This window comes from Stenella coeruleoalba, assembly GCF_951394435.1.
Source record: "Stenella coeruleoalba genome assembly, chromosome: 10".
NCBI classification, from domain to species: Eukaryota; Metazoa; Chordata; class Mammalia; order Artiodactyla; family Delphinidae; genus Stenella; species Stenella coeruleoalba.
In genome coordinates this window covers 100,791,190-100,815,084 of record NC_137156.1, presented here as the reverse complement: position 1 = coordinate 100,815,084, position 23,895 = coordinate 100,791,190, and the positions used below count along the sequence as shown (strand labels likewise).

Below are 23,895 nucleotides of genomic sequence, written 5' to 3'. Positions count from 1 at the left end.
TTACAGGAGTATTCTTAAAAATTAAAGCAGAAAAGTGTAAAGAAGTTGAAACAATCTGAAATTCCATCTCACGTGGATGATTACCATTAAAAGTTTTGTAAATATTTTTCCATACATGTGTCTTTGAAAATGTATCTACACATATAGATGTATGAATATGAAGTAATTTTACACAAATAGGATAATATTATAATGCTGTTTTTCTTTTGCCTCAGACATAGGTTTTGGAGATTTTTGTGTCAATAGAGACCAGTGTTCAAGATGGTATATTTCTTTTTTGGCTGCACTGCACAGCTTGGGGGATCTTAGTTCCCTGACCAGGGATTGAACCCCAGGCCCTTGGCAGTGAAAGGGCGGAATCCTAACCACTGGACGGCCAGGCAATTCCCAAAATGGTATATTTCAAGAATGATGAGGGGCTTCCCTGGTGGCGCAGTGGTTGAGAGTCCGCCTGCCAATGCAGAGGACACGAGTTCGTGCCCCGGTCCGGGAGGATCCCACGTGCCGCAGAGCGGCTGGGCCCGTGGGCCATGGCCGTTGAGCCTGCGCGTCTGGAGCCTGTGCTCCGTAGCGGGAGAGGCCACAACAGTGAGAGGCCCGCGTACCCCCCCAAAAAAAAATAAATAAAAAGAATGATGAGAAGCCTGCTTGCTTGAGAGAGTAAGAAGCTGGTCTGACTTCCCTGACCTTCTAGATTAGAGTAGATGTTGCTCCTCTGGGCTTCCACAGCACCCTGGTTGTCCCATCATGGCCCTTACTGCATTCCGTTGTTTGTCTACTTAAACCAAAGTCCCCCGTATCTGTCTCTGTATTCCTTGAGCCCAGAACAGTGCCTGACACCTAGTGGACATTTCAGTGTTTGCTGAATGGATGAATGACCGTATGAATGTCTTAGATGAAGTAAGGTGGTTTGCCATGAAAAGAACTTGCCGCATGTATTCTTTAAAAACACTTATCTCTGTTTGCTTTGATTATTCATTTACCAAGTAACGTTTTGGTATTAATTCAGTTTACCAGTTAATTACCAGGGATTTTACTGCTGAGAAAAGAAGGTACTGACTGTAAACTGGTTGACAGTTATAATTCTGATTATAAATTAAAATAATAGTGCTGTGGGACAGATGAGTGTGAGACTTTGGATAATATGAACCATTTTTTCTCCAGAGTATAATTATTCCTTTAGATAAGGTGGTATCCAGGTTCTGTCTGAGCAGCGATATAGGTGTGGTGTGGTGAATAGAAGGCGGGATTCAACTTTTTTTTTTATACATTTTTTATTGTAGTAAAATATACAGAATGTAAAATGTACTATCTAAACCATTTTTTTTTTTTTTTTTTTTTTTTTTTTTTGCGGTATGCGGGCCTCTCACTGTTGAGGCCTCTCCCGTTGCGGAGCACAGGCTCCAGATGCGCAGGCTCAGCGGCCATGGCTCATGGGCCCAGCTGCTCCGCGGCATGTGGGATCTTCCCGGACTGGGGCATGAACCCATGTCCCCTGCATCGGCAGGCAGACTCTCAACCACCGCGCCACCAGGGAAGCCCTAAACCATTTTCAAGTGTACAATTCATTGGCATTAAGTACGTTCACAATGTTGTGCAACCATCGTTATAACAGATATAATTTTGTATAATGTGCATAGCATATATTTCAAACCCACAGTTATACAAATTTCTTAAGCAATGCAGACATTTGTATAAATTGTGTAAAAATCATAAATTAGGGGCAGTGTACACATGCAATTATAGTCAGTCTGATGCCTTAATTCAATTTTTTCACAACTTCCTCAGTTTTACTGTAAAGTTGTCTGTAGCTCAAAATTTCCTGTAATCTTTTCAATAAAATTAGTAATATCACTTATAGAACATGAATTTCAGAACATGCTTTTCCACATTTATTTAACTGATAGGGTTTTTCTCATGATGAATTCTTTGCTGCTGCTTCAGTAAAGGCTAATTTTAAGTTTTCCCACATTTAACAAAGCTCCCTTGTTTTTATGACTTCTTTGATGGAGATTGAGATGTATCTTCCAGTTAAAAGATTTCCCACATGTGTTGCATTTATTTTGTTGCTCTGCTGTGAGTTGAGTAATGTTTAAGGAAATGTGATCTCTTGATGAAGGCTTTGCCACATTCAGTGCACCCGTGGGGTTTCTCGCCTGTATGAATTCTCTGATGCATGATCAACACTGATGATTCTGCAAAGGCTTTGCCACATTCTCTGCATTGGTATGGTTTCTCGTCTGTATGGATTCTGGAGTGTTTATAAAGGGATGAGCTATACTTGAAGCTTTTCCCACACTCCCTACATTCAAATGAGTTCTCAGGTGTGTGCGATTTCACATGCTGAGTAAAGGAGGAGTTCCAGGTGAATGATTTCCCACATTGACCACATTCATAAGCCTTCTCTCCAGTGTGGAGTCTCTGATGGACCACGGGTTGTGCTTTATGCGTAAAAGCTTTCCTACAATCACTGCACACAAAGGGTTTCTCACCACTATGAATTTTTTGATGAGCTGCAAGGTGTCCCTTACTGTTAAAGGCTTTCCCACAGTCACTGCGTTCAAAGGTGTTTTTTTTTTCTTGTATGCTTTTTTCATGTCTAATGAGACGAGACTTCTTTTTGGAAGGCTTTCCCACATTCACTGCACCCAAAGGTTTTTTTCCTTCTGTGCTTTTTTTCATGTCTAATAAGACACAACTTGTTTCTGAAGGCTTTTCCACATTCCTTGTATTCATGAGTTTTCTCTGATATAACTTTTATTCTAACTAAGAAAGTATGTTAGGTTGCAAACACTTTCCATTTGATTCACACTTATGTTGTTTTTGTCTTGAAGAAATAAAATTTATACTCAGTTTACAATTTTGGACTGTCTTGTTGGTCAGTGTTTTCTTGAAGGTGAACATACCTTGGTTTAAAAATTTGTCTTTGCTTCCTTCTCCTTCCTGTCCCTCTAGCTCATCATCAAGTAAGTAGATAACTTCCACTGAGATGAGGTTTCTAAAGTTCTCCAGCATCACATTCCAATACAGCTTCCTCTGAGCACATCGCAGCAGCTGCCACTCCTCCAGGGTGAAGTCCACAGCCACATCCTGGAATGTCACTGATCCCATCCTGTGGCCCTAGGTTGGCTTTTTGTAGATTTTAACCAGGGCCGCTGGAAACTGAAACAGGCAGGAATATACAAGAGGGACCCTCAGGTTCAATTACACAGCCTTCAATTTTGCTTTCTTCACATGAACTGAGAAGCCGATCTCTGCTCTCCACCTGTCCCTCAAGCCCTTCTGGCTCACCCGCCGCTCACTACTGAAACACCCAGGATTCAATTTTGACTCTGCCACTTATTAGCTCTGAGATATTAGGCAAGTCCCTTAACCATTTTAAGATTTACTTTCTTTATTCATTAAGTGAATAACTGGCTGCTCAGATCTAGCCCAACTCTAAAACTCTGTGACTATGAAATAAGAGCCATACTTTACCTTGGTCCATTGAAGCCTAAACTGTATACACTTCTTACTATCTCACTCAAGACATGTAAATGGCCTAAAGTAAAGGCCGGGGAGTATAGTGCCTCAGACCCTTAGAAAAACTACAGAATGAAGCAAGAGGTAGCACTGTGATAGTGTTTAGAGGAAGTATGAAGCTGAAACTTCTTTTGCATTCTTTGCATTATTTCATAACCAGTTCTAGATTAAAATAATTATGTTGTTTGTGAATAATAATATGTCACTTGGGGATAGAGAGGATGTTGATTTGGTTCCTCAGTTTTCTAGCCTTATTCTGGGTAACTTGGTGAACTAGGATTGATTGTGTCCTCTTTCTTTCTCTGACTTTTTTTTTTACTCTCAGTAGAAGGCTCTCGAGATTCAGTCTCATTGTCTGTGACACACATAGGTTAGATCAGTGATAGAAAAGAGTTGGGAGACTTGTTTTCCTTCTTCATTTTGAGTTAACAAAGCAAATTGCTTTACTTCTCCATGCTTGATTCTTTTTACTAATAGAAGACGAAATCTGACTGTTCTTACATTATGTGCTTTGGGATAATGAGGTAATTCTTTGGAACCTTTTTAAAAATTTCATTTAAAAAAACTTGATGGGGCTTCCCTGGTGGCGCAGTGGTTGGGAGTCCGCCTGCCGGTGCCGGGGATGCGGGTTCATGCCACAGTCCGCAAGGATCCCGCATGCCGCGGAGCGGCTGGGCCCGTGAGCCATGGCCGCTGGGCTTGCGCGTCCGGAGCCTGTGCTCCGCGGCGGGAGAGGCTGCGGCAGTGAGAGCCCTGCGTACCGCAAAAACAAAAAACAAAAACCAAAAAAGCTTGATGTACAATTTCTAGTAAATGCATAAATCTAAGATGTATATATAGCTTAATGAATTTTTACATATGTATGCTGCTGTATGTGTATAATTATAACTACCAGTCAGACCAAGGCGTAGAACATTTTCCTCCCCCTAGAATTCCTTTATGCCCCTTTCCAGTCAGTACCCTCTTTTTGAACACTTTGAGTGCTTTATTATTCATATTAGGAAGCCAGTGAAGGGGCTTCCCTGGTGGCGCAGTAGTTGAGAGTCCACCTGCTGATGCAGGGGACACGGGTTCGTGCCCCAGTCCGGGAAGATCCCACGTGCCGCGGAGCGGCTGGGCCCGTGAGCCATGGCCGCAGAGCCTGTGCATCCGGAGCCTGTGCTCCGCAACGGGAGAGGCCACAACATTGAGAGGCCCTGTGTACCGCAAAAAAAGAAAAAGAAAGCCAGTGAAGGCAAATCTTTTATGTTTCATCAGTAATTTGAATCTTGAAACCTGTAATAAAGTCTGATCTGTAGATCGTAAGGTCTTTAGCCTTTTAGAAATAGATAAGGCATAATTGTGTAAAAATGCTTTTCTAATAAAATTTTAATCCAGGCTACAGAGGGAGTAGTTTTTTTTTTAAGATTTTTTTTTTTTTGACGTGGACCATTTTTAAAGTCTTCATTGAATTTGTTACAATATTGCTTCTGTTTTATGTTTTGGGGTTTTGGCTGTGAGGCATGTGGGATCTTAGTTCCCTGACCAGGGATAGAACTCACAGCCCCTGCAGGGGAAGGGGGAGTCGCAACCACTGAACTGCCAGGGATGTTCCCAGAGGGAGTAGTTTTACACTGATAAAGGGGCAGTGTTATTTACCAGCATTTCCTTTTCTGTGTAGACATTTTCCTGAAAATTTTTGGGTTGTCTGAAAGTCAGTTTATTTGGAAAGTTGTAAGTAAGTGGGAAAAGGAAAGTTGTTTGGGCAGATGAATGAAGAAGTTGTTCAAGGTCTGTGAGTTCCAGTCTTCCTTCTACGTGTGCCGTTGTGTAACCCTGTGAACAAGGCCTAACCTTATTTTTTACATCTAATATTTTGTCATGAATTATTTTATCCACTGTTTTTAATGACTTTGAATTATTGAAACACCATTGAGAACTGTTTGCTTACCGTCAAAACAGGCAATTCCCCTAAGCAACCATATCTATACACAGGCTTTACTCAGTCACTGAAATAGCCTGGGGTTTTTAGGCCAAGGAAGCTATCCAAGAATTTTGTGAATAAGGCTGAGTATTGACTTTGCCAGAATTCATGGGGACGTTGTCTTCTTGTTTTGTATGGTGGAAGAGGGTTTTTCATCCAAACATTGCCCCAATGTTTTTTCCTTTTCCTACTGAGGTTTTTTTTTTTTTAATGTCTAGAGATTTAAACTTCTTTAAAAATTTATTTTTTTTAATTTTTATTTTATTTTGGAGTATAGTGGTTTACACTGTTTCAGGTGTACAGCAAGGAGATTCTGTTATACACACAGACACACACACACACACACACATCTAGTTTCCAGATTCTTTTCCTATATAGGTTATTACAGAGTATTGAGTAGAGTTCCCTGTGCTATACAGTAGGTCCTCGTTGATTGTTTTGTATATGATAACGTGTATATGTTAATCCCAACCTCCTAATTTATCCCTCCCCCCTTCCTTTCCCCTTTAGTAACTATAAGTTTCTTTTCTAAGTCTGTGAATCTGTTTCTGTTTTGTAAATAAGTTCATTTGTATCATTTTTTTTAGATTCCACATATAAGTGATATCATTTGATATTTGTCTTTCTCTGTCTGACTTCACTTAGTATGATCATGTCTGGGTCCATCCACGTTGCTGCACATGGCATAATTTCATTCTTTTTTATGGCTGAGTAATATTCCATTGTATATATATACACATCTCTTTTAAAATAAAATTTATTATTTATTTTTGGCTGTGTTGGGTCTTTGTTGCTGCCTGTGGGCTTTCTCTAGTTGTGGTGAGCGGGGACTGCTCTTCGTTGCGATGCGTGGGCTTCTCCTTGCCGTGGCTTCTCGTTGCAGAACACGGGATCTAGGCGCGCGGGCTTCAGTAATTGTGTCTCGTGGGCTCTAGAGCACAGGCTCAGTAGTTGTGGTGCACGGGCTTAGTTGCTACGCGGCATGTGGGATCTTCCCGGATCAGGGATCGAACCCGTGTCCCCTGAATTGGCAGGTGGATTCTTAACCACTGCACCACTAGGGAAGTCCCTGTACCATATCCTCTTTATCCATTCCTCTGTTGATGGACATTTAGGTTGCTTCCATGTCTTGGCTCTTGTAATTAGTGCTGCAGTGAACACTGGGGTGCATGTATCTTTTCGAATTATGGTTTTCTCCAGTTATATGCCCAGGAGTGGGATTGCTGGATCATATGGTAGCTCTATTTTTAGTTTTTTAAGGAACCTCCATACTGTTCTCCATGGTGGCTGTACCAGTTTCCCACAACAGTGTAGGAGGGTTCCCTTTTCTCCACACCCTCTCCAGCATTTACTGTTTGTAGATTTTTGATGATGGCCACTCTGACCAGTGTGAGGTGATACCTCATTGTAGTTTTGATTTGTGTTTCCCCAATAATTAGTGATATTGAGCATCTTTTCGTGTGCTTTTTAGCCATCTGTATGTCTTCTTTGGAGAAATGTCTACTTAGATCTGCCCATTTTTTGGTTGGGCTGTTGTTTTTTTGATATTGAGCTGCATGAGCTGTTGTATATTTTGGAGATTAATCTGTTGTCAGTCTCATCTTTTGCAAATATTTTCTCCCATTCCGAGGGTTGTCTTTTTGTTTTGGGTATGGTTTCCTTTGCTGTGCAAAAGCTTTTAAGTTTAATTAGGTCCCACTTGTTTATTTTTGTTTTCATTTTCATTACTCTAGGAGGTGAATCCAAAAAGATATTGCTGAGATTTATGTCAAAGAGTGTTCTTCCTATGTTTTCCTCTCAGAGTTTTATAGTATCCGGTCTTACATTTAGGTCTTTAGTCCATTTTGAGTTTATTTTTGTGTATGGTGTTAGTGTTCTAATTTCTTTCTTTTACATGTGGCCGGTTTTCCCACCATTTATGGAAGAAACTGTCTCTTCTCCCTTGTATATTCTTACCTCCTTTGTCATAGATTAATTGACCATAGTTGTATGGGTAAACTTGTTTAAATGTTATTTTTTGGTAGACTTTTATTTTCAGTAATTTGTTTTGAGATAAGTTGAGTAGGAGGTTCAGATTCCAAGACAAACGGGGATTTATCTTTGCTTTGGGACTTGACAGCGAGATATTAAAAAAATAATAATTTTGTTTTGAAAATTGTAATCAAACTTAGATTTAGATTGCTTTATTTTAGAGTATTCAATGGAGTTTGATTTTTTGATGGTTTCCTCATGTAAATAGGAAGCCAGCAGAAGAAGGCCTGTGATGAATAAACTTCATTATCTCTGCTAAAGGGACCTTTTTAAAGGAAATTAGATGTAGTAAAGATCATGATGTTGGGAGCTTGACCTAGTATTGAACGTTTTGTGATTTCAGGCACCTGAACTTTGACCTAGGCAATGTGGACCATGTTTGATGGTTCTTGAGCATGGTTCATGCATTTGATCATTCATGCAACATATTTTTATTGAAGTAACCAGGCATTGAGGATATAATGTGGAGGAAACCCTGATGTGATACCATCCCCCATGGAACCTGTGGGCTGGTGGAGGAAATAAATATTAATATTAAATTAAATGTAAAATTATAACTGCAGCAGTGGTATAAGTGATATTAGTGAAACTTGACCAGGTTAGAAAATGCATCCTCAAGAAATGGTACTTCTGCTATGATTTGATGGAAGAGTAGGTATTGACTTGGCAAAGAGAGGAAGGATGGTTGTCCAGGCAGAAGGAACAGCAGGTGCAAAGGCCCTGTGGTAGAAGGGAAAATGGTGAAATGAGGCTAGTGTGGCCTGAGAAGTGACAGCTAGAGGGAGAATGAAATGGTTTGAGGTGGAGAGATAGGCCTGCTCTTGCAGGTTTTTATTAAAGATTTTGTTAAGTTTTTGCCTTTATTCTAAGAGGAACAAGGAACCGTTAGAGGGCTTTAAGCAAGAAGGGACAAAGTCAGACTTGTTTTTTTTCTTTTTTTTCTTTTTGGCTGTGCCACATGGCTTGTGGGATCTCAGTTCCCCAACCAGGGATTGAACCTGGAGCCACTGCAGTGAAAGCCTGGAATCCTAATGACTAGGCAACCACAGAACTCCCCAGACTTGCTTTTTTTTTTTTTTTTTTTTTTTTTGCGGTATGCGGGCCTCTCACTGCTGTGGCCTCTCCCGTTGCGGAGCACAGGCTCCGGACGCGCAGGCTCAGCGGCCATGGCTCACGGGCCCAGCCGCTCCGCGGCATGTGGGATCTTCCCGGACCGGGGCACGAACCCATGTCCCCTGCATCGGCAGGCGGACTCTCAACCACTGCGCCACCAGGGAAGCCCCAGACTTGCTTTTTGATGTGAGCATTTTTTACCTCAAGGCAGAGAATGGATTGAGGTGCACCAGAGTGGAGGCAGAGATACTAGTTAGGAACTTAGACTAGTTCAGGTGAGAGATAGTGGTGACTTACTTAGACAAGACTGGCGTTGGTGGAGAGGACAGAAAGGAATTAATTCAGGAATATTTAGGAGGCGTGGTGATCATTTTGTAATGTATAGAAACATCGAATCACTATGTTGTACACCAGGAACTTACATAGTGTAGGTGAACTATACTTCAACAGACAAACAAACTTATAGAAAAAAAGATCAGATTTGTGGTTACCAGAGGTGGGGGGAGGGGGAATTGGATGAAGGTGGTGAAGAAGTACAAACAGAAGGAGATGTCTTAGTGCAGGAGAGAACTCATTGGTTAAATTTAGATATACCCTCTTATTGTGTTTAGTTCGATAGTTTTGTTCTTAAGATGCAAATAAATACATATGTGAGAATTGCTTTTCCATACTGGTATGCTTATCAGTGCTTTCTCCGTCCTGTAGGTTTTTACACGTGTTGATGTGTACTGCAGGTTTTTTGTGGTTTGTTTTTTGGTTTGTTTTTTTTGCGGTATGCGGGCCTCTCACTGCTGTGGCCTCTCCCGTTGCGGAGCACAGGCTCTGGACGCGCAGGCTCAGCGGCCATGGCTCACGGGCCCAGCCGCTCCGCGGCATGTGGGATCTTCCCGGACCGGGGCACGAACCCGTGTCCCCTGCATCGGCAGGCGGACTCTCAACCACTGCGCCACCAGGGAAGCCTGTACTGCAGTTTTAACCAAAGAGTAGGCATTGGATAATATTTCCTGAATGAATGACTAGATCAGTAATTTTAATGCTTTCCAGAAATAGTGTTCTGCTGCTCATGTTTCTCATGTTGGCAAATAATTAAGGCTGCATTATTAATTGATATTTGCACTTAATAATAGTGTACTCTCCCTACCCAACAACCCCTTCCCCTTCCATAAGCCATGACCTGATTGCTCAGAAGCATGTTACCTAATGGAATCAACATAGAAAATTAAAAATAGCTATCTGCATGGTATTATTTAGCTTTGAGTTATTTTGTTCTCTACTTATGCTAGCTGGTTTATAATTTGATGAAAGTAGCATATTTGAGTATTTTCTTATTCTTTTGATCATTAAAAAAACTAAAATATATTGAATTCATTTTTTTTAAAATTTATTTTATTATTCTTTTGATCATTAAAAAAACTATATTGAATTTTCATTGTTGTCTTTTTTTTTTTTTTTTTTTTTTTTTTTGGCGGTACGCGGGCCTCTCACTGTTGTGGCCTCTCCCGTTGCGGAGCACAGGCTCCGGACGCGCAGGCTCAGCGGCCATGGCTCACGCGCCCAGCCGCTCCGCGGCATGTGGGATCCTCCCAGACCGGGGCACGAATCCGTGTCCCCTGCACCGGCAGGCGGACTCGCAACCACTGCGCCACCAGGGAAGCCCCATTGTTGTCTTTTTTTTTTAATTTATTTAAAAATTAAAAATTTAATTTATTTTTGGCTACGTTGGGTCTTTGTTGCTGAGCACAGGCTTTCTCTAGTTGGGTGAGCGGGGGCTACTCTTCATTGCCTTGCGCGGGCTTCTCATTGCGGTGACTTCTCTTGTTGTGGAGCACGGGCTCTAGGTGCGCGGGCACAGTAGTTGTGGTGCACGGGCTTATTTGCTCCGCGGCACGTGGGATCTTCCCAGACAAGGGCTCGAACCTGTGTACCCTGCATTGGCAGGCAGACTCTTAGCCACTGCGCCATTAGGAAAGTCCCCTCGTTGTTGTCTTTTATAACTAAGTTGCCTTCATTTCTGTTGAGCAGATGCTTGCTGGAAGGGATTTAAATGACAAGCCTTTTCTGTTTACCCTGCTGGAAGTTTGATCCACTCAGCTGACAGCTTTATTTTTCTTTCCTCAAAAGCCAGAACTAGGCCTACAGGAAGGAAAGGAACGTATTTCGGAGCCAAAGGCTGATGTTGCATAGGCCTGTGGGGGTGCATATTTCAGAAGCTGTGCAGTTGGTTGGCCTGGATCTGTCAAAACAGGTTTGGTTGGTTCTGGCTGTGCCATGGTTTATTTATATGCTTCTGAGTAGTGATCTTGGGAATTAATACATTATGAGTACAGTTTGGAAAGTTGTTGTATCGATTGCTGAGGGAAGTAAAAAAAACCCACCCGAGGAACCCCACTGTTGAACAGGTCTTGGGTTCACTGGTTTAATTTTCTGTGAGTGCCGTCCAGTGATTAAACCTTTGCCTCATCTCAGCAGCAACTGCCAGTTTTTTGGACGCAAGTTAGTTCATGGAAGAGACTTTGTGTGATAGGAAGACAAAACGTGAAATTAAATATATCTTAGCTCTGGCCTAAGTAGATATTGTTAAACATGAGTGAGTTGGATATAACATAAGCTTTCTCTTCTGGTTTCAGGAAAGCATAGTGGAAAAAACCGTAGGATTCTTTTCTAATTTCTGTTGATCCAGCTAGGATATTATGTCTTGCATTTTTAAGGCATTCAAACATTTGTTTAATTGAATTGTGGGAAAAGGATAGACAGAAGAACAGGACATTCAGTGTTTGAACAGTGTTAAGTAGAAGAACATGAATTGATGAGGTAATTGTATCCTTCTACATTTTTGACTATCAGGATTTAGATTTGGTTACAGATTATGCAATTATATTTACAAAAGAAATGCAGACATTTCAGTAAAGTACTAACAGTTTTCAGATGAGACCTAATCTGAGTGTTAATTAGAAAAGAATTTACAATTTTGCATTAAATGTAATCCTTCTTAAATCTTACTATTAAATTTATGATCACGATGAGGTACATTTCTTTAAAAAATAATTTTTATTGAATTTTTTAGAGCTGGTTTACAATGTTGTATTAGTTTCAAGTGTACAGCAAGGTGATTCAGTTTTTTATATATATATATATATATATATATATATTTTTTTTTTTTTTTTTTTTTTTCCGATTCTTTTGCCATATAGGTTATTACAGAGTACTGAGTAGGGTTCCGTGTGCTACACAGTAGATCCTTATTAGTTATCTGTTTTACATATAGTAGTATGTATATCTCAATTCCAGTCTCCCAATTTATCCCTCTCCCCCTTACCCCTTGGTAACTATAAGTTTGTTTTCTACATCTGTAACTCTATTTCTGTTTTGCAGATAAGTTCATTTGTACCCTTTTTTTAGATTCCACATATAAGTGGTATCATATGATATTTATCTTTCTCTGACTTCACTCAGTATGGCAATCTCTAGGTCCATCCATGTTGCTGCATATGGCATTATTTCATTCTGTTCTTATGCCTGAGTAATATTCCATTGTGTATATATACCATGTCTTCTTTTATCCATTCCTCTGTTGATGGACATTTAGGTTGCTTCCATGTCTTGGCTATTGTAAATAGTACTGCAGTGAACATTGGGGTGCATGTATCTTTTCGAATTATGGTTTTCTCCGGATATATGCCCAGGAGTGGGATTGCTGGATCATATGGTAGCTCTATTTTTAGTTTTTTAAGGAACCTCCATACTGTTCTCCATGGTGGCTGTACCAGTTTACATTCCCACAGCAGTGTAGGAGGGTTCCCTTTTCTCCACACCCTCTCCAGCATTTACTGTTTGTAGATTTTTTGATGATGGCCATTCTGACCAGTGTGAGGTGATACCTCATTGTAGTTTTGATTTGTGTTTCCCTAATAATTACTGATGTTGAACATCTTTTCATGTGCTTTTTAGCCATCTGAATGTCTTCTTTGGAGAAATTTTTTGTTTTTTAATTTATTTGTTTATTTTTGGCTGCGTTGGGTCTTTGTTGCTGCGCGTCGGCTTCCTCTATTTGTGGCGGGCGGGGGCTACTCGTTGTGGTGCGCGGGCTTCTCACTGAGGTGTCTTGTTGCGGAGCACGGGCTCTAGGCCCACGGGCTTCAGTCGTTGTGGCTCGTGGGCTCTAGAGCGCAGGTTCAGTAGTTGTGGCGCACGGGATTAGCTGCTCCACGGCATGTGGGATCTTCCCAGACCAGGGCTCAAACCCATGTCCCCTGCATTGGCAGGTGGATTCTTGACCACTACGCCACCAGGGAAGCCCTGGAGAAATATTTATTTAGATCTTTTGCCCATTTTTTGATTGGGTTTTTTTGTTGTTGATATTGAGCTGCATGAGCTGTTTGTATATTATGGAGATTGATCCCTTGTTGATCGCTTCATTTGCAAATATTTTCTCCCATTCTGTGGGTTGTCTTTTCGTTTTGTTTATCGTTTCCTTTGCTGTGCAAAAACTTTTAAGTTTAATCAGGTCCCATTTGTTAACTTCTGTTTTTATTTTCATTACTGTAGGAGGTGGATCCAAAAAGATATTGCTGTGATTTATGTCAAAGAGTGTTTTCCTCTAAGAGTTTTATAGTATCCAGTCTTACATTTAGGTCTTTAATTCATTTTGAGTTTATTTTTGTTTATGGTGTTAGGGAGTGTTCTAATTTTATTTGTTTACATGTAGCTGTCCAGTTTTCCCAGCACCACTTATTGAAGAGACTGTCTTTTCTCCATTGTATATTTTTGCCTCCTTTGTCATAGATTAGGTGACCATAGGTGCATGGGTTTATCTCTGGACTTTCTATCATGTTTCATTGATCTGTATTTCTGTTTTTGTGCCAGTACCACACTGTTTTGATTTCAGTAGCTTTGTGGTATAGTCTGAAGTCGGGGAGCCTGATTCCTCTAGCTTCATTTTTCTTTCTCAAGATTGCTTGGGGACACAGACATAGAGAATGGACTTGAGGACACAGAGAGGAGGAAGGGTAAGCTGGGACGAAGTGAGAGAGTGACATTGACATATATACACTACCAAATGTAAAATAGCTAGTGGGAAGCAGCCACATAGCACAGGGAGATCAGCTTGGTGCTTTGTGACCACCTAGAGGGGTGGGATAGGGAGGGTGGGAGGGAGATGTAAGAGGGAGGGGATATGGAGATATATGTATACATATCGCTGGTTCACTTTGTTATACAGCAGAAACTAACACAACAGTGTAAAGCAATTATACTCCAATAAAGATGTTAAAATTTAAAAAAAGGATTGCTTTGGCTATTTGTGGTCTTTTGTGTTTCCATACAAATTGTAAAATTTTTTGTTCTAATTCTGTGAAAAATGCTAGTGGTAATTTAATAGGTATTGCATTGAATCTGTAGATTGCTTTGGGTAGTTTAGTCACTTTGACATTATTGATTATTCCAATCTAAGAACATGGTATATCTCTCCATCTCTTTGTGTCATCTTTGATGTCTTTCATCAGTGTCTTATAGTTTTCTGTGTACAGGTCTTTTGTCTCCTTTGGTAGGTTTATTCCTGGGTATTTTATTCTTTTTGATGCTGTGGTAAATGGGATTGTTTCCTTGATTTCTCTTTCTGATCTTTCGTTGTTAGTGTATAGGAATGCAAGAGATTGCTGTGTATTAATTTTGTATCCTGCAGCTTTACCAAATTTATTGTTGCGCTCTAGTAGTTTTCTCGTAGCAGCTATAGAATTTTCTATGTACAGTATCATGTCATCTGCAAATAGTGACAATTTTACTTCTTTTCCAATTTGGATTCTTTTTATTATTATTTTTTTCTTCTCTGATTACTGTGGTTAGGACTTCCAAAACTATGTTGAGTAAAAGTGGCGAGAGTGGACATCTTTGTCTTGTTCCTGATCTTAGAGGAAATGCTTTCAGTTTTTCACTGTTGAGAAAGACATTTGCTGTGGGTTTGTCATATATGGCCTTTATTATATTGAGGTAGGTTCCCTCTGTGCCCACTTTCTGGAGATTTTTATCATAAATGGGTGTTGATTTTGTCAAAAGCTTTTTCTGCATCTATTGAGATGATCATGTGGTTTTTATTCTTCAATTTGTTGAAGTGGTGTATCACACTGATTGATTTGCAGATATTGAAAAATCCTTGCATCCCTGGGATAAATCCCACTTGATCATGGTGTATGATCCTTTTAATGTGTTGTTGGATTCGATTTGCTAGTATTCTGTTGAGGATTTTTGTGTCTATGTTCATCATTGATATTGGCCTGCAATTTCCTTTTTTTGTGATATCTTTGTCTGGTTTTGGTATCAGGGTGATGGTGGCCTCATAGAATGAGCTTGGGAGTGTTCCTTCCTCTGCGATTTTTTGTAAGAGTTTCAGAAGGGTAGGTGTTAACTCTTCTCTAAATGTTTGATAGCATATGCCTGTGAAGCCATCTGGTCCCGGACTTTTGTTTGTTGGAAGAGTTTAATCACAGTTTCAATTTCAGTACTTGTAATTGGTCTGTTCATATTTTCTACTTATTCCTGGTTCAGTCTTGGAAGGTTGTGCCTTTCTAAGAATTTGTCCATTTCTGCTCAGTTGTCCATTTTATTGGTGTATATTTGCTTGTAGTAGTCTCTTATGATCCTTTGTATTTCTGTGGTGTCCATTGTAACTTCTCCTTTTTCATTTCTAATTTTATTGATTTGAGTCCTCTCCCTTTTTTTCTGGATGAGTCTGGCTAAAGGTTTATCAATGTTGTTTATCTTCTCAAAGAACCAGCTTTTAGTTTCATTGATCTTTGCTATTGTTTTCTTCATCTCTATTTCATTTATTTCTGCTCTGGTCTTCATGATTTCTTTCCTTCTGCTAACTTAGGGTTTTTTTTTGTGTGTGTATACACATTTAGTTTTATTGTAACAAAGCAACTTGTACACTTTTAACGTTTAACACTGAGCATCATCTTTCCTTTCCAGAGAAACAAAAAGAAAACTTTTAAAATAAACAGGAACAAAATTACAATAGAGAATGTCAATTGCATATAAGATCCTACAGGTTCTGCTGATTCTCCCATTGAGTGGCAGGGCTCAAGTCATCATTAGGAGAGAATTTTATTTTAAAAGTGTCATCTTAAACTGCAGGGATGTCCATTAAACATCACAATTAAACATGCCAGAGGAGAAGCCATGTTGTCAAAATGCCCACTTAACCCACCCAAACATCTCAAACCCATTCTTTGCTGACCTTCTATAACCCCATTTTTTAAAGTTTTTTTTCTTTTTTTAAACAAGAGAAAGTAGACAGATACATGTTGGTAAATGCTAACTGTCCATATTCACATAGAGACACAGTGCAATCTCTGAGTCCAGTATACAGAGAAAGGAGGAAAAAAGCTAGAATTCTATGCACTACTGCACAGGGGCCTAGCACCCTCCAGCTTCCAGCAGAGCTAAGGGAGCAGAAGGTTTTTCTTTTTTCCCACAGAGCATGGTGGTGTTGATTCCATAAAGTTTTTGTTGAGACAAGAAGGGATAAAAATGAATTTGAAACAGAAAGGGGTAGAGATTCTTTTCTCACTGAATTCTGCTCAAGGTATTTTCCCCCAGAATAAGTTGTGAGCCATGGTATAAAGGAGAAAAGAGACCTCAAAAACAGGGCGACTGAGCACAAGAGGAGGAGGAGAAAAAAAAAGACTGCAACTTGCTCCCAGGGACTGGAGAAAATTAAAAAAGGAAGGTTGGAATCCATCAGTGTTCCATTAGTCATCTTCTCCTTCATCTTCCTTCATCCTTATCCCCTTCTTCATCAATATCTTCCAATCCTTCTTCCTCTTCATCATCATCGTCACCTTCTTCTCCTTCCCTCTCCTCATCATCCATGTCCGGAACCAAGTAGTACTGTAATGGATTTGGCCAAATATCATCTTTGATGACCTCTCCTAACTCATCTGCACCTGCATCAGAATGATCAGTAAACCAGGTGAAGAAGATTTCTGGTTCCTTATGCTGTCTCATCCTGCTGGCTTTATTCTGCGTTTGACTTGAACGTTTTGTCACATCCTTTCTGGATTTCCATTTGATTTCAGTGGACTTTGAAGACGGATCATCACTCTCGTTCCGATGAAATTCTTTGGAGAGATCTTTATTTTCGAAGTAAGGGTTTTCATCAAAATAAGAATCTATTCTGTAACCTGATTTAATATCTCCAAATTCTGTCACTTCAACTCTTGTCAAATAATGCAGCGCCTCTTCATCCTCCTCCCCAAGCAGTGCAGACACTTGCGGATGGTTAACAAATGATATTACCCAAAAATGTGGGGTTTTGGCGATCAATTCTGACGTCTTCTGAAGAAATGGTTGGCGGAGTTTGTTATATTTCTGTTGTACTTTCAAAATCTCCTCACTGGCTTGTTCGTCAAGTCTGTCCGTTTTCATTTTGTACTTCATCAGTATGTTCAATTGCTTCTTGCTATTCTTTTTCTTCCTTCGGCAAATTCGGAGAAGCAGATATTTCCTCTGGCCTGGAGGCAGGAGTCAGTCTCGGTTTCTTCGGTTTCTTTGCTTGGGGTGGAAGTGAAAACTGGTGTTTGGGGGCCATGCTGGGAGAAAAGCCAAGAATCCACCCAAGGAAAGAGGCTCGTACCAGGAGCTCTGAGAACTTTAACTTTGGGTTTTGTTTGTTCTTCTTTCTCTAGTTGCTTTAGGTGTAAGGCTAGGTTAGAGGTATGTGTTTAATAGTAGTTTAAAAAAAAAAAATAGCAGCTAACACTTACTGAGTATTTGCTTACTTCTTGCCAGGCACTATATAAAGTACTTTCCATGCATGCATTTCTCATTTATTCTTTACAGTAACCCCATGAGATGGGAAATATTTTAATCCATACTTTAGAGATCAAATTCAGTAATTTGCTCAAGGACCCACAGTTAGTAGGCAAGTGAGCCATAATAGCATGTACTGCATGTTTTAAAATTTTACTTCATTTAAGAAATACTGAAAGGTTTTGTATGAAAGTCTGATTTCAGTAGACCATTTTGTTTCAGCTTTGAGGAATTTATGTCTTTAGGATTGTTGAGAATCATACAAAGTAAATTATTTAGAGCTACAGAAAATGTTTTGTCATATATGGTAATATTTCATTTGTTTAATATTGAAAGGGGATAAAGAGTTATAAATGTTTCCAGATTGGTAAAGTTTACCTCTGTTGAAGAAATGTAGCTTTCAAAGAAATTAACCATTTTAGAATAGTAATTTTTCTGAAATGTGTGTTCCTTTTTGGCCTTGTAAGAAAAAAATTTTCACCCTGTTAAAGACAGTTTTCTGTGTATGATGAATCTGTTCTTTATTTATTTATTTATTTTTAATTTTTTGACTGCACTCCATGGCATGTGGGATCTTAGTTCCCCAACCAGGGATCGAACCTGGGCCCCCTGCATTGGTGGCGCAGAATCTTAACCACTGGACTGCCAGGGAAGTCCCTAATGAATCTGTTCTTGATAACTCAGGGCTTTTGTTAGGACCATCAGTTAATTTATTTCACTGTAATGCACTACTTTTTTTCTTTTCCCTTGCTCTAAGTTCTCTTATTGTTTGTGCACACTGCTTCTTATAATTCTTTTATTTAAATAAACGTAAGAATTAATATGTAAGTCAAGAATTAGATTGGCCTCACCTGTAAAGAAGCATGCAGCTCACCAGATTCTGGGGGGAAAAAAAGATAGTATTCTTATAGCTACCATTAATTGGGTACTTCCAAATTTGGCAGAGGTGATTTTCATATATTATTTCTTTTAATTCTTACAACAACCATATGAGTTAGATATTATTATAGAAAATGAGACTGAGGCTTAGAAAGCCAAGACTCCCTTTGCTACCAATTATTGAAACTGACAATCAAATATAGGACTGATTGGTTCTAAGGTCTAGATTCTTATCTACTATTTCATACTCCTTGCATTTGTTTCCTGATTGTTTCACAGTTCTTGGCTCAGTGTTGAGTATGTAGGTGTTCAAAACTAATGTTTGTTTCTTTATCACTTTATTAAATTTTTTTAAATTTTAATGAAGTATAATTAACATGCAATAAGTTGCACATAAAGTTTTTAATTTAGTGAGTTTTGACATAAGTATACACTTTTGAAACCATCACCATAATCAAGATAAATATTTTCATCACCCCCCAAAGTTTCCCCTTGTCCCTTGTAATCCATCTTTCCCTCCAATTCCATGCACAGGCAATCACTGTAGGTTAATTTTATATGCATACATATATATGTATATTATATATAATTTTTTATATAAATGGAATCATAAAGCTTGTATTTTTGCTTGGCTTCTTTTACTCAGCATAATGCTTTTGAAGTTCATTGATGTTATTGCATGTATTGATCTTTTTTTTTTTTAGTTTTTATTGCTGAGCAGTGTTCTATCATATGGATTGTTATCCATCTAGTTTGGGGGCTATTATAAATAAAGCTGCTGTAAACATCTATGTACAAGTCTTTGATGTATGTTTTCATTTCTCTTGGGTAAAAATCTGGAATGGAATGGATAGGTCATATGGAGGGTGTTTGTTAAATTTTTTAAGAAAGTGCTGTTAGCTTCCTATTGCTGTAACAAATGACCACAAACTTAATGGCTTAAAACAACACATGTTTATTGTCTTACATTTTTGGGGGCCAGAAGTCTGAAATGGATCTCACTAGGCTAAATTCAAGATGTTGGCAAGGCTGTATTTTTTCTGGAGATTCTAGGGGAGAATCCTATTTTCTTGCCTCTTGCTTCTAGAGGCTGTTTATACTCCTTGGTTCATGACCCCCTTTCATCTTCAAAATATAATCATACCGACCTCTCTTTCTGTGTCCCATCGCCTCTGACTCTGACACTCTTGCCTCCCTCTTTCACTTATAAGGACCTATGTGATTACATTGAGCCCTCCTGGATAATGCAGGATAACCTCCCAGTGTCAAAATCTTTGATTCCATCACGTCTGCACAGTCTCTCTTGTCAGGTAAGGTAACACATTCACAGGATAGAAACATCTTTGGGGGACCGTTCTGCCTACCATACTGCCACACGTTTTCCAAAGAGGTTATACCATTTAGTATTAGCACTAGCTGCAGTTGCTCCACATCCTCTCTGATACTTAGTTTGAGTGATCTTTTAAATCAATTTAATTAAAAGAATTTTAATTTTCATTTTGAAATAATTTCAAATCTATAAAGAGTTGCAAAACTAGCCAAAGAATCCCCCGAATTCTTCACCCAGAGTCCCCAAAGTTCACATTTTATTGACCACAGTACAATTACCAAAATCAGGAAGTGAACATCAATACAATACTGTTATCTAACCTATAAATCCTGTTCAAATTTTGCCAATTATCTTTTCTTTTGTTTCCCGGTCCAAGATCTAGGGCAGAGTCGGTATAGTCTCCTTTAATTTGGGACCATTCCTCAGTCTTTCTTTAACTTTCGTGAATTAGACCAGTATTAAACTGGTATTAGGCCTCCTTTATACTTAGATTATTGAGGACCCCAAAAAGCTTTTGTTTATTTGGGTTATGTTTATTGATATTTACTGTATTAGCAATCAAAACAGATTTTAAAGAATATTTAATTAATTTAAAAAGTAATAAACCCATTACATGTTAATATGAATAACACGTCATTTTCTAAAATAATATTTAATAAGAGTAGGATTATTTTACATTTGTGCCAATCTCTTTAATGTTTGACTTCATACAAGACAGCTAGATTCTTATATCCCATTAGCCCTAAGAGCCATGAGAACGTCACGTTATCCTCATGAGAGGGTGAAAGTGAAAAAGGCAAAAAATGTCTCAATATTATAATAAGGGTTATGATAATAACCCTGTTGTTTTCTCTTCTTGAGGTGGTTTTGTCTGGTTTTGGTATCAGTAATGCTGGCTTCATAGGATGATTAGGAAGTATTCCCTCCTCTTCAATTTTTTGGAAAAGTTTAAGAAAGATTGGTATTAGTTCTTCTTTAAATGCTTGGTAGAATTGACCAGTGAAACAAATCAAGTCAGGACTTTTATTTGTCAGGAGATTTTTGATTACTGATTCAATCTCCTTACTCTTTATAGGTCTATTTTCCTATTTCCTCTTTCTTTTAAAAAAAAAAAAATTATTTATTTATTTATTTATGGCTGTGTTGGGTCTTTGTTGCTGCACGTGCGCAGGCTTTCTGTAGTTGTGGTGAGCGGGAGCTACTCTTCGTTGTGGTGCGTGGGCTTCTCATTGCGGTGGCTTCTCTTGTTGTGGAGCACGGGCTCTAGGCACGCGGGCTTCAGTGGTTGTGGCTCGTGGGCTCTAGAGTGCAGGCTCAGTAGTTGGGGCACACGGGCTTAGTTGCTTTGCGGCATGTGGGATCTTCCCGGACCAGGGCTCGAACCTGTGTCCCCTGCATTGGCAGGCGGATTCTTAGCCACTGCGCCACCAGGGAAGTCCCTTTCTATTTCTTCTTGATTTAGTCTTGGTAGATTTTGTGTTTCTAGGAATTTGTTAGCTAATATATGGTCTGTCCTGGAAGGTGTCCCATGTGAACTTGAGAAGAATGTGTATGCAGTTGCTTTCCAACATCCTAGTCTTTAGGCTCTTGCTCCCGATAGGGGGGAAAGGAGGCGGGGAGAAGGATTGGGAGAACAGGAAACCAGTCCTTTAAATAAATCCCTTGGAAGTCACTTAGCTGGAGAGGGAGGGCCTTGCAACTACAGGGTGGTGCGGGGTGGTGGGGAGGTAAGGTGCAACAAAAATGGGCACCTGTCTCTTTGCAGCTTTGTGATCAGAAGCAATAATCAGTGATCAGGGCATAGATCTGTGATATTTGGAAGACAGGGTCTTTTTTTTGCCCACCCTAGGTCCCACAAGCTGTGTCCAAGCTGTTGTAGGAACCTTGCTCAGCTCACGTCCATGTTGCTGGAGGAAGCTGTGTAGCTGCTACAGTGCTAAGAGTTGAAATTGAAATTAAATGCAACTTATTGTCCAAGCCTTCCCCCTTGGAAGATCCAAGCCTTAAATAGACTCCATAGTTCCAAAATACATCAGATAGAGTCTGCCAGTGCATTTGCTGTCTAGCAGTTATCAACTACTCACTGGGCAGTCTCACTTTGACCATATTTCTCACTTTAATGAAACACTGTATCTTAGTATTTTGTATCCTCATGTTTGCGTGTTCATTCATTCACAGAACAGTTTAAGCTAAGGCCCTATAACTACCTGTTCTTTGTAGTCACTGTAAGGTCCTCTTGCTTTGGCCATATTTATTGAATAAACTCAAGGAAGTGTGATAAAACTATATTTGTGACTGAAGAGATTACATTTTTCAAAGTAGTAAATGTCTATTGAATTTCCTTGATTATATCTTTCTCATTTCTGTCTCAAGAGAAAGATTTGTTTTGAGTGTGAATGACTGGGCTGGGAAAAGATGTTGCTAAATCACAAATCCCCTTAGGAGGTAGCTGGAAAAATGTTGTCCCTTATAAAATAGAAGCATGAGAAGAAATAATGACTTCAAGAATAGAACTGTTGAATAAATTTGCAGTGTAGCAAAGCATAAAGTATGTGTTACCATTGAAACCATCTCAAATGACCTACAGTGAAGGAGAAAGAGCATAAGTTAGAGACTTTTTTAAAATCTGAAAAACATGACGAAGTTTCATTTCTAAACTTTGTGTTCATCCATTTACTCTAGAGAGATTTACGACTGGCTCTGTGGCAGTTGAGCAAAATTTGACATTCTGAAGGCGTATTGAAATGTAACATACGTCATATGTTTATTATGAGTGTTTTTTCCTTTTTCTTTTGAATGACATATTGTGACTGCTTGATGATGTAAGAAATTTGAAATCAGGATTTTTTAAAAATTGAAGTATAGTTGATTTACAGCGTTGTGTTAGTTTCAGGTGTACAGCAAAGTGATTCAGTTATACACACACACACAAACACACACACACATATATCTATTCTTTTTCAGATTCTTTTCCATTTTAGGTTATTACAAGATATTGAACATAGCTCCCTGTGCTATACAGTAGGCCTTGTTTATCTGTTTTATATATAGTAGTATGTATCTGTTAAGCACAAAGTCCCAGTTTATCCCTACCCCCTTTCCGCTTTGGCAAGCGTAAGTTTGTTTTCTCTGTCTGTGAGTCTGTTTCTGTCTTGTAAATAAGTTTATTTCATTCTTTTTTATGGCTGAGTAGTAGTCCATTGTATACATAATACCACATCTTCTTCAACCATTCATCTGTTGATGGACATTTAGGTTGCTTCCATGTCTTGGCTATTGTAACTAGTGCTGCTATGAATATTGGGGTGCATGTATCTTTTTTAATTAGAGTTTTCTCCGGACATATGCCCAAGAGTGGGATTGCTGGATCGTATGGCAACTCTATTTTTAGTTTTTTAGGGAACCTCCATACTGTTTTCCATAGTGGCTGCACCAGCTTACATTGGGAAAGTCCTTATTTCCTCTTCATTTATGAAGGATATTTTCACTGGATATAGAATACTGGTTCAGCAGTTTTTTCTTACATTTTAAAGTTGCTACTCCAGTATCATCTTGCTTGGACAGTTGCTGACAAGAAGCTTATTATAATCCTTATCCTGTTCCTCTGTATATAATATGTTTTTTCCCCTCTCTGACTGCCTTCAAGATTTTCTCTTTGCCTTTCAGCGATTTGAATATGATATGCTTAGTTTTTTTGTTTTTGTTTTTTTGTTATTTATCCTGTTTGATGTTTTTGGACCTTTTTAAGTCTGTAGTTTGGTGTCTTGTTACTAATTTTGGTAAGTTCTTGGCCATTCAAATATTTCTTCTGCTCTGTTCTTTCTTCTCCAGGCACTCTGAGTGTTACACGGTTTGATATTTTCCCACAGTTCTTGGATGTTTTTTTTCTGTTTTATTTTCCTATTCTTTTTCTTCCTTACATTTCAGTTTGAGCAATTTCTATTAGCCAGTCTTCAAGTTCACTGATTCTTTTTTTAGCTGTTTCAAATCTACCAATAAGCTTGTCAGAAGCATTTGTTATTTATTACCATGTTTTTTCCACTTGATTTTTTCTTATGATTTCCATGTCTCTCTGAAATTACCTATCTGATCTTGCATGTTGTCTACCTTTTCCATTAGAGTCTTCACCATATTAATCATGTTTTAAATTCCCTGATAACTCTAAAATCTATATCATGTCTGAATCTAGTTCTGATAATTGTTTTGTTTCCTCAAACTGTGTTTTTATTACTGCCTTTGGCATGCTTCATAA

General features: G+C 39.0%; 1 protein-coding gene and 1 pseudogene across 3 annotated transcripts in view; one reads left to right on the top strand and one right to left on the bottom strand.

Moving 5' to 3' along the window:
• The window catches only part of TMCC1 (transmembrane and coiled-coil domain family 1), a gene marked incomplete at its 5' end in the record, with an annotated part of 220,993 nt that overhangs the window by 29,589 nt on the left and 167,509 nt on the right, over positions 1-23,895 (top strand). The gene's annotated exons all lie outside the window — the stretch shown is intronic.
• LOC307192670 (protein SET-like) lies at positions 16,375-17,656 on the bottom strand (annotated as a pseudogene). The gene has a single exon. The product of its transcript is annotated as a protein SET-like (transcript).